Below are 15,027 nucleotides of genomic sequence, written 5' to 3' on the forward strand. Positions count from 1 at the left end.
GCATTGCTTTTTTATTATTTTTTTCTCACGTTTTAGTAATTAATAAACTCACTCTTTCTTTGATTCAAGAAAGCCTGGTTAAATTGGCTCCTTTTAAAACACAAATACATTTGGACTGGGAAAAGGTGTTCATGAGGGAAGGGATCCTTCTTAAATTAACTTCCTTGTGACCACCTGAGGGGGTTGAATAAAGAAGGGGAGCCAGTTCATCCCTTCTCACTTGGGAGCAATATAATTTTGGGTATCTAACCCAGGATCATAACAAATTGGGGGAACCTCGTTTGGGGACCGGTTAAAACAGACACAACCATTTTCATGAACAAAACATGATTCCGGTTCCATTTAACATAGCTGGGATGAGCCTTCAGGCAGTGTATCTTGCAGATGAATGCCCATTATCTTGTCATGAGTCATAATTCCTTCATTCTGCAGCAGTGGTCTATGCCACCTGTATTTAACTCACCATGGCATACCAAAGGCTGGATCTTGGGTAACAAGGATTATCCATTCATGATTTGGCTCATGACTCTAGTCAGGTACTTGTGCATATTAGACCTAGAATGAGAGTCACGGTGCCACAAGGGACATAGAGCACACTATCGGTGGACTCAAGCAATGCTTCTGCTGTTTGAACTGCTTGGAGAAACCCTGCAGTATTCAGATGAGTAGGTCTCAAGTTTTGACATGATATGTTTATTGCATGCTGCACAACCTGATGATTATGAGGAAACAGCCCAGGCCACCACCTATCAGACAAGAAGCTGAGAAGCAAAGTGAAGAGGAAGAGGATGAGTATGAGGAGGTGCAGAAAGTATAATAGGGAGTTGAGGTACAGGCAGAGGAAGGAAGGCTACAATGTAGACTGTCCCTTAAGCCTATGCGCAACATGATCATATAATCCATGAGTGTTAGCAGTAACCTCAATCACACCTACACTGTGGATGGTGGAAATCTGAAATAAAAAAAGAAAATGCTTGAAATAGCCAGAAGGTCTGACAGCATCCATGAAGAGAGAAAGAGTTAATGCTTCAGGTCAATGACCTTTCATCCCTATTCATTAAAAGTCCCATGCTCCTTATCTTTTCTCTATCACTGACCATCACATCATGACTTATTTAGAGGGATCCAGGAGAAGCAGTGCCAGAGAGGCGGACCTGCTTGGAACCTGCAGAGGAGAGGATAAAGTGAGACCCCGGCTCAGGGTCTTCACTCACTCACAGGGAGCTGGGAGAAACAGCAGCAGAGAGGTGGACCTGCTTGGGGTTTGCGGAGGAATGCAGCTTCAGCTTCCACTGTGCTCATAGTCTGAAAGCGAGAAAAAAAAAATTCAAACAGTGACCGCAGAGGAAAGCCGTAAGTCGATTGGTCGGTGAGTAACTGCTGTTAGGGACTGTCTGTAAAGAGCTGGATTTTAGAAAAACGTAAACTTTTAAATAACCCTAAAGTACCTAACATATAATTAATTTATAGATGCTAGCAGAAAGGAAGTAAGAAACTAGTGAATCCATTATTTATTTTATTCTTAACTGATTTTGTTTATTGGATTGCTAAGGCTTAAATTAATACAGTAAGTGGTGGTGAGAGGAGGCATTAATTGATGGCACAATTAGAAGTAAACAGAAATGACATAATTGTCATTACAGAGACATGGCTACTGGGTGACCAAAGTTGGGAACTGAAAATTCAATGGTATTTGGCATTTAGGAACGATAGGCAAAAAGGAAAAGGAGATGGTGTTGCACTGGTAATAAAGGATGGGATTGGAACATTTGTGACAGAGGATCTCAGATTGGAAGATCAAGATGTAGAATCAGTTTGGATGGAGCTAAGAAACAGCAAGGGGCAGCAAACTCTGGTAGGAATTGTTTGTATATTGTAGTGCTAATGTGGGGAATGGTATAAATCAGGAAATTAGAGATGCATGTAACAAGAGTAATACAGTAATCATGGGACACTTCAATCTGCATATAGACTGGGTAAACCTAATTAGCACCATTGCTGAGGAGGACAAATTCCTGGAATGTATATGCAATGGCTTTCTAGAGCAGTATCTTGAGGAACCAATGAGACATTGGGCTATTTTAGATCTAGTATTGTGCAATGAGAAAGGGCTACTTAATAATATTGTTGTAAAGGAGCCTTTAGGGAAGAGTGATCATAATATGATATAATTTTACAGGAAGTTTGAAAGTGATGTAGTTCAATCCAAAACTAGGGTCTTTATTCTGAACAAAGGAAACTATGAAGATGTGAGGGGCAAGTTGGCTGAGGTAGATTGGGGAACTACATTAAAAGATATGACAGTAGGCAGGTAATGGTTAGAATTTAAAGAATTAATACATGGTTTGCAACAATTTTACATTCCTTTAAGGCACTAAAAGCCAACAGGAAAAGTAATCCAACCGTGGCTAACAAGAGAAGTTAAAGATTTTATTAGATCAAAGAAAGAGGCTTATAAAGTTGTCAAGAAAGTAGTAGGCCTGGGGATTGGAAGCATTTTAAAATTCAGCAAAGGTGAACAAAGAAATTGATATAGAAAGAGAAAATAGGATATGAAAGTAAACTAGTGAGGAACCTAAAAATGGACTGTAAAAGCTTCTATAGGTATGTAAAAAGAAAAAGGTTAGTAAAAACAAATGTGGGCCCATTACAGGAAGAGATTCGAGAATTTAAAATGGGTAATAAAGAATTGCAGAGAAATGAAACAAATACATTGACCTAAATTTTCCAGTTCCAACCGCCCTGGGAATTGTCATGGGTGGGATGGAAAATTTTACAGACCAGCAAAAGATCCATTGACTTCGGGCAGGAATTTCCACTCCTATGGCAGGTAGGACTGGAAAATCCCACCATTTGTGTCTGTCTTCACAGAGGAAGATGCAAAATAGCCTCCCTGAAATATTGGGGAGTAAAGTGGTTGAGGATCTGAAAGAAATTAGTATTAATAAAAAAACTAGTGCTGGAAAAATTAAATGCGATTGAAAGTTGATAAATCCATTAAATGATGATCTACATTCCAGGGTATTGAAAGTGGTGGCAGTAATGGTACTGATCATTTTTCAAATTCTATAGATTCTGGAATGGTGCCTACAGATTGGAAGGTGCAAATGTAACCCCACTATTTAAGAAAGGAGGGAGAGAGAAAATGAGGAACTACAGACCTGTTACCCTGACGTCAATAGCAGGGAAAATGTGAGCATCTATTCTAAAGGATGTGATATCTGCACGCTCAGAAAATAACAATAGGATTGGGCAGAGTCAACATTGATTTATAAAAGGGAAATCATGTCTGAGAAACCTGTTGGAGTTTTTTGAGGATGTTACTAGCAGGGTAGATAAGGGAGAACAATTGGACGTGGTGCATTTGCATTTTCAGAAGGCTTTCAATCATGTGATTGGGGATAATATACTGGCATGGATTGAGGATTGGTTAGTGGACTGAAAACAGAGAGCAGGAATAAATGGGTCATTCTCAGGTTGGCAGACTGTGACCATTGGTGTACCGCACGGATAAGTGATTAGGCCCAGCTATTCACAAACTATATCAATGGTTTGGATGTGGGAACCAAATGTAATATTTCCAAATTTGCTGATGACACAAAACTTGGTGAAAAGGTGAGTGGTGAGGAGGATGCACAGGGGCTTCAAGGGGAGTTAGACAGACTAAGTGAGTGGGCAAGAACACGGCAGATGGAATATAATGTTGAAAAATGTGAGGTTATCCACTTTGGGAGGAAAAACAGAAATACAGGATATTTATTAAGTGGGGAGAAATTGGGAAATGTTGATGTTCAGCGGGACCTGTGTGTTCTTGTTCATAAGTCACTGAAAGCTAACAAAGCAACAAGGAAGGCAAATGGTATGTTAGCCTTTATTGCAAGGGGATTTGAATACAGGAGTAAGGCAGTCTTGCTGTAGTTATATAGAGCCTTGGTGAGACACACCTGGGGCTGAATTTTCCCCCCGTCGAGGGGGAGGTTGAAGGTCAGGCGTGTACAGGCGCGCTTCTGATCGGTGCCCCTGATCGGAGGTGCGTCACCATTTTACGTGGGCAGGCCAATTAAGGCCCGCTCAGCGTGACGTCTGCACGGAAGCGCTATGTGCTCCCTGTGCAGGCCGGGGGGGGGGGGAAGAGAGTGTGCTCTTTCGCGCACGTGCACGAAAGAGCGCACTCATCTCCCTGAGGCTAAGTGCAGCCTCAGGGAAATCGGCTGTAACGGTAAAAAAAATAAAAATAGAAAAATAAGATTTACCTTACATGTCCCCTCATGTCCATAATTTTTATAAAACCTTTATTAACATTTTTTTAAAGCCGACATGAAACCTCATTCTGCCGGTGATGAGGTTTCATGTTTTTTCTAGTTCCTGCCAGGGCTCCTGGCCTGCCCGCCAACCTTAAGGTTGGACGGGCAGGTCCTCAATTGGCCATTGACAGGTCGGCGGACGCATAGCTGATTTTGCTGCGTTCCTGCCTTACTGAAAATTTAAATGGGGCGCAGTGATGTCGGGAGTTCCCCCCCGATGTCACCGTGCGTCATTTTATGCACCAGCGAGCAGGCCCTGCCCAGCTCGCCAACTCATAAAATTCTGCCCCTGAAGTGTTGTGTGCTGATGGCTCTTCTTCAGAGCCATCAGCATCAGCAGTATTTTGCTTTTATCTGTATTCTATAGAGTTTAGAAGAATGAGAGGTGATATCATTGAAATGTACAAAATTCTTACAGGCTCGACGGGCTAGATGCAAGAAGGATGTTTCCCTTGGTTGGGGATGGGGGGATCTAGAACACAGTCTCAGAATAAGAATTAGGCCATTTAGGACTGAGATGAGGAGGAATTTCTTCACTCAGGTGGTGGTGAATCTTTAGAGTTCTCCACCCCAGAGGGCTGTGGAGGCTCAGTCATTGGGTATGTTCAAAGCAGATGTTGATAGATTTCTAGACACCAATGACATTAAGAGATACGGGGATAGTGTGGAAAGATGGCACTGAGGTAGAAGATCAGCCATGAGCTAATTAAATGGCAGAGCAGGTCTGAGTGGCTGAATGGCCTTTTCCTGCTCCCATGTTCCTATGTTCATATCCTCTTTCCAACAACACAAAACTTAAAACCAATAGAAAATTGATATTTCAATCCAAATTTATAAATTTGAGCATCACAGAGTTCATACAAAAATAAACTAATCACCCTTGTGCATATTTTCTGTGTGCCTTTTTATCTAACCTAGTGCTCCTATCAGGTACTTGCCCAGTGGCTGCAGCATGATGGTGCAAGGCTGCTGATTTTCAACGTAGTAGATTGCAGATGGCATTGGAGAATGACCCTTGTGAACTGTTGGGCCTAGGGGGCTTGACTTTGGGTTGCATCATCTTGGCGTGGGCAGCAGTGGCCTGGCCTGGCTGATTGACAGGTACTGGTGGAGTGGCAGTGGTCTGTTCTATGGGATGACTGCCACTCTCGTGGGATGGTGTCTTAGCAATCCTACTCAGCTGGTATAGAGAAGATTAATGGACTTCTATGACACCCTGCAAACCCCTTTGAATAATTGTATCCAGAGCCACAATGGCCCTATATTTGCATGGCAGCAGCCTGAGATTCCATTGCTGCCATTGACCTCCACTGCTACTTCTTCCTATTCCTCCTGGGCATGTGTCTTGAGGGTTGCCTGCATGCCTGGGGACACAGGATATGCATTCTTCACCCCACATTTTCACCAAGGCTTCCAGTTTGTTGTCAGGAAACCTTGATGCCCAAATTGTCACGTGTTCAGCCATTTGTCAAAGTATCACAGCCAGATTAACTTTTCTAAAATCTCCCACCACTTCCTCCAGCCATAATAAACCTCCGCTTTAAGAGGTGCTGTCTGCCTTTAACTAGTATTAGCCACTCGCGATAGGCTTATGCATGCAGCCAATGAACAATGTGGGTTGGATGACTTCATGCAGCAGTCAGTTAAAACACCTGGCAGCGCCAATTTAATATGCAGTACAATGAATGGGCATGAGGTAGTAGCATTAACTAATATTTGATTACTAATGCTCCCTGCATTTGTTTTCGGGGCTTAGCCAGTTTAACTTGCTGTTGTTCTTCCGAGATTTGCACCACTTCTTAACCATTTAGAACTTATTGCTACCAGTTCATGAAAATCAACCCTTCAATATTAAGTATGCTTTGCCTGATGTGCAGAGGTTTAGCAGTTACATAACAGTAGAGGGCAAAGTTGATCCTCTTTTTGAACAGCACTTGTACAATATACATTCAGAACAGGATTCTGTATAGGAAAGCCAAATGTAATTGAGTTGTATTCTAAACCATAAATTATGCTATTCAACTACTAATCAGGCTTAAGAAATGAAAGAAGCAATATGGTCCTTTCAGATCACATTAGTAGATCAAACACATGGGACTATATTTTCATCTGTTCACTAAATTTAACAAAATGCATTTTGGATAGAGTAACAGTACGTTGAAAGAATGGTTAGTGGTAATGACTAGATACACCTCTAAAAAAAAGTTTAGTTAATATTACTGAATATTAGGAAAATAACAATGTTTGCTTCCTTTGGTCTTGTCAGTGTCATTAGTGAAGAACATGTGTAGTATTTTACCACAATGCGCCATCAAATCAAAATGTATTTCCAAAGTTGGAATCAGTTGTTACAAAATTCGGCTTTGTAGTGCCACTGGAAGCCTGTGCTATGGAAGCTGGAGGGCCTCAAAATGGCAGGTGCAGTGCTCGTGGCCTTCTGGTGCAGCACCCCATGCTTGGAAAGACACTGGCATTGTGGGCTGTAAATTCACCCGTGTCTTTGACATTGTGAAGATTATGATGTTAAATAGCCTTTCGGCCTGATTTGACACAAAGAACAAAGAAAAGTACAGCACAGGAACAGGCCCTTCGGCCCTCCAAGCCTGCGCCGATCATATTGCCTGTCAACTAAAACATTTTGCACTTCCTGGGTCCGTATCCCTCTATTCCCATCCTATTCATGTATTTGTCAAGCTGCCTCTTAAACACCACTATCGTACCTGCTTCCACCACCTCCTCTGGCAGCGAATTCCAGACACTCACTACCCTCTGTGTAAAAAAACTTGCCCCGCACATCACCTTTATAGTTTTCTCCTCTCACCTTAAATCTATGTCCCCTAGTAATTGACTCTTCCACCCTGGGAAAAAGCTTCTGACTATCTACTCTGTCCATGCGACTCATAATTTTGTAAACTTCTATCAAGTCGCCCCTCAATCTCTGTCCCTCTAGTGAGAACAATCTGAGCTTCTCCAACCTCTCCTCAAAGCTAATAACCTCCAGACCAGGCAGCATCCTGGTAAACCTCCTCTGCACCCTCTCCAATGCCTCCATGTCCTTCTGGTAATGTGGTGACCAGAATTGCACGCAATATTCCAAGTGTGGCCTAACCAAGGTTCTATACAGATGCAGCATGACTTCCCAGCTTTTATACTCAATACCCTGCCAATGAAGGCAAGCATGCCATATGCCTTCCTGACTACCTTATCCACCTGCGTTGCCACTTTCAGTGACCTGTGGACCTGTACACCCAGATCCCTCTGCCCGTCGATGCACTTAAGGGTTCTGCCATTTACTGTGTAATTCCTGCCTGTATTAGACCTTCCAAAATGCATTACCTCGCGTTTGTCCGGATTAACCTCCATCTGCCATTTCTCCGCCCAAGTCTCCAACCGATCTATATCCCGTTGTATCCTTTGACAATCCTCTTCACTATCTGCAACTCCTCCAACCTTAGTGTCATCTGCAAACTTACTAATTAGCCCAGTTACATTTACCTCCAAATCATTTATGTATACCACAAACAGCAAAGGTCCCAGCACTGATCCCTGCTGAACTCCACTAGTCACAGCTCTCCATTCAGAAAAGCACCCTTCCACTGCTACCCTCTGTCTTCTATGACCAAGCCAATTCTGTATCCATCCTGCCAGCTCACCTCTGCAAACTTGGACTGCGGGTCCAGTGTGAGTGAGGGGACTCTCACTTAACACCCACCCCCCACCATACCAACATCACTATTTAAAGGACCTGCAATTCAACTTGCAGGTGGGGTGCTTTTGACTTACTTTTGTCCTTGCATTCTTGTGGAAGTACTGTGACGTGTTCTTGGAGGAATTTTAATGATTTGCTTCTCCAAGGCATTTTGTCTGAAACTGAAACTGAAATTTTGCTGCAGTTATAGTGGTTGTCATTGAAGTCCACTGAGTCTGCAACATGGGAAGGAGATGAGGGTGACTTCTCATAGAGGAAGGAGGAGGGCTCTCCACAGAGGTACCACTCTCAATAGTGTTCCTTTTGGTCTTTCACCGTCAACTCCTTTGTCAATTAATCTATCCAGCCTTCCATCCTATCATGGACCTTCCCTTTTGTCCTTTTTTCCCAACGCCAGCCACCCCTTCCCTACACTTGCTTAAAACATATTACATTTAAAGCTATTCCCATTCTGATGAAAGGTGACTGACCTGAAATGTTAACTCTGTTTCTCTCTCCACAGTTGTTGCCAGACCAATTGAGCATTCCCTGCATTTCTATTTTTATTTCAGAATTTCCACCAGCCACAAAATGTTGATGTTGTATCTGAACATTTGACCTGAGCCCTCACTTACTGCTGGGGAATGCTGATGATTGAGGGATGGGGATGTGGTGCCTTGAGCAGTGTGAGAGGTTGATGATGAGGCGGGTCGGAGATATCATTTAAAGATGCAGCACTGACCTTGACCACCTACATGAGCTCATTAAACTTCCTGTTGCAGTGCTGCCAAGCTCTTGAGGCTGGTCTCCAGGAATAGACCTAACTGGCCACCTGTTCCCAGTCCCTTAATATGGTTTGCCTTGAAAGCTTCCTTACCCCTTGCAGAAACATGGCCTCTTTCCTCCTGTAGACCCCCTGGACTAAGGCCACCAATGTCACTTTTGAGAGCCTGGGTATTCTCTCCTTTTTGTGTTCTTCTCCCCATGGTCACTTGCACTACAAACAATCTGCAACAACTTCAGTATTTGAGCACATCTCCCCAGAGTGCTTTGAAAAGATGCAGGCTAGCTGAAACACATGCTAGCCACGCATGCTGCTGGATCCCCTGCTGAGCATTCAGCCAGCCAGCAACTTGGGTTACACTGGCTAAATACTGCAATTGTTCAAACTGATGCATTTAAAAGGGGAAGCTAGACAAGCATATGAGGGAGAAGGGAATAGATGGTTATGGTGGTAAATTTAGATAAGACAAAATGGGAGGATGCTTGAGTGGAGCATTAACACTGGTGAGGACTGGTTGGGCTGAACTGCCTGTTTCTGTGCAGTATATCCTGTATAATCCTATGTAGAAGGCAGCACCAAGTCTGTGTGCTGCCTGCATCAATGGGACCGGGGCGCTGGGTAATCGTGAGTTGAAACCCCCACACTCGAGATTGAGAATAGCCCAGTGAGTTTAATAAAGTGTAGGCTTGACGGTTTTAGTACAGCACTGATTGGAAGCATACAATGATGATGGAGCAGCCACCAGTGCCTATACTGAAATGTAGGAGAAAGAAAAAGAGAATAGGATGCCCAAGGAGTGTATAACGTGAGCAGGTGCCTCAGACAGCAATTCTACCACAACAGAGTTAGCTACTCATATATAGTGAATGACAAATCTATGGAGGAAAAGGGCCACAAGGACCTGAGGAGACAAACAACCATTTGGCATGCAGACCCAGTAATGTTAAATGTTGCTACTGCCCTCAACATTAATGAAACAGGACTCTTCCAGCCATCCATAGGGGTCATCTCTTGAGTCAATTGCTTTGCTTGGCCTTTGGATAGCTGACATATTGTTTTCTGTATGTCAAAATGGCAAAGTGCAAGATATACTGAGAATGAATTCATTGTATTTACTGTTTCATTGGACATAAAGTATGTATTTAAAGTACTTTCCTCTTAGGCACTGTGAGATCCGGTGGATTAAATCCTGATGCTTTCTGCTAAAAGCAGAGAATTTTGTAGCATAGGAGTTGACTAGAAGCATGGAAATATTAGTATTTCTCAAGTTGAGGTGTGCTGGGTAAATAATTGCATTGATAAGTGGAGACTTGCAAGGATGTAGAAAGGGCTTTATCTGTATCTGAGACTACAGAATCACAGAGTGGCTACATCACAGAAGGAGGCCATTTGGCCCATCATGTTTGCGCCGGCTCTCTGAAGGAGCAATTCACCTAGTGCCATTCCGCTGCCTTCTCCACATAACTCTGCACATTCTTCCTTTTCAGATAATAATCCAATTCTCTCTTGAATGCCTTGGTTGAACCTGTCTCAACCACACTCTCAGGCAGTGCATTCCAGATCCTAATCACTCACTGTATGAAACACGTATCCATTGCTTCTTTTGCCAATGACCTTAATTCTGTCCCCTCTGGTTTTGATCCTTCTACCAATGGGAACACTTTTCCCTAGCTGTTTTGTCTAGGCTCCTCATGACCCCTATCAAATCTCTTACCTACCCTTCGCCAAGGAAAACAGTCCTAACTTCCCCAATTTATGTAAGTAACTGAAGTTCCTCATCCCTGGAGCTATTCTCATGATTCTTTTCTGCATCCCCTCTAATGCCTTTACATCCTTCCTAAAGTGTGGTGCCCAGAATCAGATGCAACATTCTAGTTGAGGCTGAACCAGCAGTGTTCTATACAAGTTTAACATAACTTCCTTGCTTTTGCACTATATGCCGCTATTATGAAAGCCCATGATGCTGTGTGCTTTATTAACCACTCTCTCTCTGTCCTGCTACCTTCAATGATTTATGCACATAAATCTGCTCCTGCACCCCCTTTAGAATTGTACCTGGTGCCTCTAAATCCCCTTTGTTGGAGTCATTAATTTTATAGTTTGTGTCTACTCTCACTTGTGGTTGACTACATGATGCCATAGAACTGTTATGATAATAATTGTTCATGCTATTTCACACAGCTGAAGTATCACTTCTCATAATATCCACCCATTTGTCTAAGCGAATTGTCTAAGTGAACGTCTATGAGGTCTCCAAGAGAGCTGAAGTCAGTTGTGACTGCTTCTTAGAGCCTGAATACCAAACCCTTTTCAGAAGTGGGAATGTTGAGAGGTGATGCTGTGACCTGCATAACTGAGGTCATCTTTGCAGAAATGTAACTGCTGTTGTCATGTGTGCCAGTAGTGTGAGTGGAATATAACCATTTCTCCGTGACAGTAGGTGGCAGGCTGTTCCATAAGTTCATGTAGAAAATTTTCCTTAAGTTGAGTTTGGAGATTCCTGATTTTTAAACAATAAGAAGAATCAATAACAGTTAATGTCCATGGCATAAGATGGCTATTGCAATTCAAGGCTATTGAACAATGTTGCTAAAATGGCTGTGATCATTATTATTAAGTTGAGATATGGTAAATTAGTGTTCCCAAAATAAAACCTGAACAAAGATATTTGGTCAAAAGGTGAACTGCTTTTTAATTAAAAATGTAAGATGAGAATCCACCTTTTATAATTTGCTTCTCTACAAGTCTTCAGCCTGCCTATTCCCGCTGTAGTCTACTCCACTATTACCAAATCCTTCTTTTGATTTTCTATCAGATTTACAAACTGCAGACAATATTTTCCCACACGGAATTATCCACACTATGGTAATGCATTGTTTAACTGTGAGAACTGTGGTCTGAAACTGTTCTTGTTCTTCTATACGCCAACACACCAACAGTTATGAACGGTTGGCTTTGAGATAATTTAGTCGTAGATTGTGAGTGCCAATGACAATCCTCGTGCAAACAAAAAATGTTTGATCAATTTTGCTTTTAAAGTAGACTATTGTTAAAGTGCCTTTTTCCACTTTCAGTGCAAATCTTAACAAACAATATTTTAAAGGATATTTGTTCTTAAGAAATGGCTATCCTTTAAATCAGGATCTTGGGGAACCCGGCAGCCCTGGAAACCCAGATGGCCATATCAAAGTTGATGAACTCCCAGATCTCCTGTAAAGTATGTCAGTCAATTGACAAATGCATTCAAATTGTATCCTGGCTGATATCATACTGACTCTGTGGTTGTCTGAAATGAGTCTGCCTCATAAAAGTTAAGTGCAGTCGTCACCTTCAAAGCTGTATTAGCAGCTGACTGTGGTTGGTTGCATTAAAAAGCTCTGCATCGCCTCAATGGTGTCCTAAAAGGATCCATGCTGCCTGTATAGTCCTTAGAGGTTTAATAATTGGTGGATTACATTCCATTAAATTCTGATTGCTCATCCTTCCTCCATTCTCTCCTGCTCGTTCTTCTTCCCCTTTGCTTCTATGATAATTTCAAACAATGATTTGTTCATAGCAGAAATCATACTTTGTTGGTGGGAGGTCAAAATTTCCCAGTGTTATCACATTCCCACAGGCATCGGAAACACATCTAAGTTTAGCTAGGCAGAATGCCAAAAAAATTGCCCCGGAGGATTTTCTCGTGTGCAAGAATCGCTGCTCAAACTATCAATGATCTTCTGTCTCAAGATTTTTTCAATTCACCTAGCTTGAGAATGTACAGACAATAATATCATCTTTGTGCTCATTATGTTTCTGATTCTAACTTACCCTAGGCCAGAATAACGCTTGTCAGGCGGGCATGCACCCGACCTGACCTAGTGTAAAATGACGTGCGATGACGTCAGGCGAGCGTACGGACATCATCACGCACTCACACGATAGTTCGGTTGGCGGGCACACGCAGGAATCGGCTGCGCGCCTGCCAACAATTAAAAGGCTTACTAAGGTCACTAAAAAGGTAATTGAATGAAATTTTTCACTGCTGGTCCAACCTTATGGTTGGCGGGCAGGCGAAAATGCCAAGCAGCCTTTGCACTTTTTAGGAAACCTCATCCATGGGTGGAATGAGGTTTCCAAAAGCTATTAAAAATTAAATAAAAATTAAAACATTCCATTAATAACATGTTCCTGCTCATGTGACAGAGTCACATGAGGGGACATGTTTTATAACATTTCAAAAATCTTCATTTTTGATGTTTTAAACTCTTTATCCCCCTGAGGGAGCTCTGTGCCTCAAAGAGCTTTTCCAGTGCGCACCTGCGCGCATGCGTGAAGTTGTGCTCTTGCCCTCCTCCCCTCCCCGTGCCTGACTCACGCTGGGCAAGCCTTAATTGGCCCATCAGTGTGAAATCACAGCCTGGCCCTGATTGCCGGCAGCGGTCGGCTTCCCAGCTGACCCCGCCCAACCTTACTGAGCCTGCCCGACGAGGGAAAAATCCTCTCCCTAATTCGCTGAGTCTGTAAATACAGGAATAATGGGTTGCATGACCGTTGACTCATATTATAATATATGAATATTGCTAAAAAGAGAGACATGTTGCTGAAGCATACCACTCACGTAGGCACTAGTAGCAATGTGAAATGCTTCCTTAACTTGCTGTTCACGTTTTTGAGCTACTTTGCTTTTCCAGGGTAATTTGAGGTAGGGCACTTTTCAGATCTAAATTTGCAAATTTACAAGATACACAGCAAACAATCTTCACCAGCCAATATACACATTGGGATTTATATATCTCCATGCCCTAAAAGGTTGGTTTTATCAGCAATTTTGTAAATAATGCCCTAACTATTTGCTCATCTTGCAAGTTTGACACATTGAAATAGAGCACATCAAAGCTATCCTGCAGGGCAATGGTTATCCTGTTCAGATCATTGTTCACTGTGAGACAGAGACATGGGAGACATAGAATAGGGAAAGGAGAAAGTGCTGAGGAGACACTCATAGGGAAGATGAGTCAAAAATAGGGTTGGATATAGCGCTGCAGGCGCCAGTTTGAGAAAAAGAATGCTATAGTTATTCAGGGAAGGAGAAAGAGAACTAGAGAGTGAAAGATAAAGGGCAGAATTTTGAGATCGTTTGGCAGGCGCAGTGTGTGGGCCTGGGAACGACCTGGAAATGGCCCGCTGCCCACGATTAGCCCCTGACTGCAATTTCACGCTGGCTGGCCAATTAAGGGCCAGACAGCATGAAATGTGCGCTGAAAAGCTAAGCGCTGCCGGGGTGGGGTCAGGAGGAGGGCGAGCGCTGAAGTCAGCGCAGGCACTGGGGAGCATACAATGAAAGCTTCCTGAAGGCAGAGAGCCGCCTCTGGGAACTAAGAATTTACAACCATCAAATAAAGATTTTAAAATGTAGGAAAAAATGTCCACACATTGGACTCACTCACCTAAACATATAGAGTATAAAAATTCTTCCCAAACAGTTTTTTTAAATTAGTATTGGAAACCTCATCCCGCCCGTGGATGAAGTTTCCTCAAAAATCCAAAAGCAGCCTGGCCGATTTGCCCGCCCGCCAACCGTAATGTTGGACAGGCAGCAAAAAATCCAGGTTAATTAACACATTAATGGCCTTGATAGGCCTCTTAATTGTCGGCAGGGCAACTCTCATGCACACCCACTGACCGAAATACAGCGTGTTATTTTACACTCGGGCATGTCGGGAGTGTGTCTGCACGCCAAGTGAAAAATCCTGCCCAAAGGCTGAGAAAACAAAATCAAAAGAATTAGATTAATATAAAGGCAGTGATACAATGAAAGGAAAATATTAGCTGCAATTTCCTTTAAAGGGTGGGGTAGATGTGGGCTTGGATTTCTGTCTTCCCTGCAGCTTCATCCCCACACCCGCTCATTTCCATGAGTCGAGGGTCATCTCCCATATGGCTCTCTGCAGGTTTCTTGATGCAAGGAGTGAGCCTGTCATCATCCCTGAGAAAAATGCCTTTCATGCTGAAGCACCACAAGAGATTGGAACAGAGCTAAAAGGCAGAAATCCCTTGAAGGCCATTGGAATCGCAGTCTTGTGGACCTCAGCAAGGAGCGAAGCCTGAACAGGGAAATTCAGAAGGGAAAGACAGGAAGCTCCTTCCATGAAGGGACCATAGTATCATACTACCACTTCCTGGGGCCACTGCCAGTTTCCTTATGATAGTCTTGGGAAGCACTAGTAAAATGTTGCAGAAGGGGGGGAACTTCATGAGGGACTCACGTC

The sequence above is a fragment of the Cetorhinus maximus genome, chromosome 1, assembly GCF_964194155.1.
Source record: "Cetorhinus maximus chromosome 1, sCetMax3.hap1.1, whole genome shotgun sequence".
NCBI lineage: Eukaryota > Metazoa > Chordata > Chondrichthyes > Lamniformes > Cetorhinidae > Cetorhinus > Cetorhinus maximus.